Source organism: Schistocerca americana, chromosome 9, assembly GCF_021461395.2.
Source record: "Schistocerca americana isolate TAMUIC-IGC-003095 chromosome 9, iqSchAmer2.1, whole genome shotgun sequence".
NCBI classification, from domain to species: domain Eukaryota; kingdom Metazoa; phylum Arthropoda; class Insecta; order Orthoptera; family Acrididae; genus Schistocerca; species Schistocerca americana.
The window spans coordinates 75,511,408-75,512,529 of record NC_060127.1 but is presented as its reverse complement, the minus strand read 5'-3'; the positions used below and the strand labels follow the sequence as shown (position 1 = coordinate 75,512,529).

Genomic DNA, 1,122 nt, shown 5'->3' with positions numbered 1-1,122 from the left:
CTACGCCGGAACGCCGCTTAAGAGCAGACAGGAAATGTTCGATAGCGCAGGCGGCAGCGCGCGACACGATACGTTGTGACGTGATTGGAGGCACGGGCGTGACCCGCTTCCGTAGCGGGCGCCCGTGTGGCCGTGTTGTGACGTGGGGTGATATCGGGCCTGGCTGCGATGCGGAGGGTGTTTCAGGGCGAACAGCAGCTATTTTAGGAGCAGCTAGTAAAGGCTGGCAACGACCTTGCCGCAGTGGATACACCGGTTCCCGTCAGATCACCGAAGTTAAGCGCTATCGGGCGTGGCCGGCACTTGGATGGGTGACCGTCCAGACCGCCATGCGCTGTTGCCATTTTTCGGGGTGCACTCAGCCTCGTGATGCCAATTGAGTAGCTACTCGACCGAATAGTAGCGGCTCCGGTCAAGGAAAACGATCATAACGACCGGGAGAGTGGTGTGCTGACCACACGCCCCTCCTATCCGCATCCTCAGTGAGGATGACACGGCGGTCGGATGGTCCCGATGGGCCACTTCTGGCCTGAAGACGGAGGCTGATTCCAACAAAGCGTTCTGCGTAATGCGTGTTCGATTTTTATTGATTATGAGATAGAGCTGCTTCCAGAGAGAATTGTTCGTTTCCTGTGTGGTACTCAACTTGCTGTTGGTTTATTTATCGATTGTCATTTTTAAGTCCAAGTTGCGAGGTTGAGCTTGAGCTTACATAATGAATTTTTAGATTATGATTGAGATTTGTTGGCCAGTTCCAATCGTTTAAGCCTTTCGCACGTGTTTACAAACGCTGGGTATGCAGGTATGGTATTTATGTTTAGGTTTCGTAGTGGAGACACAGTGATGTGTATAGAGGTTACGGTAGACAATTTCCTAACCACAGACGGCCAGATTCTAGACTGCTTTACTCGTGTTTTCACAAAAGTGCGTGAGGCTCGTTCAGCGCACACCGTTCATGTCTCATCTGGAGGAGCAGGGGAACACAGTGTGCACTAACGAGCAGTGGTGTTCAATCCGACAGTCCAAATGAACAGAACGTGGGTGAAGTAAAAGTCTTGAGTTGGTAGTTCTTCGACAAGCACACACAGAATTTCTGCCCGTATTGGTGTTGCACATGCAAGA

The 1,122-nt window shown here is 51.5% G+C and overlaps 1 pseudogene; it reads left to right on the top strand.

Moving 5' to 3' along the window:
• Nucleotides 1–225: 225 nt before the first annotated feature.
• On the top strand, nt 226–343 carry LOC124551623 (annotated as a pseudogene).
• Nucleotides 344–1,122: the final 779 nt, after the last annotated feature.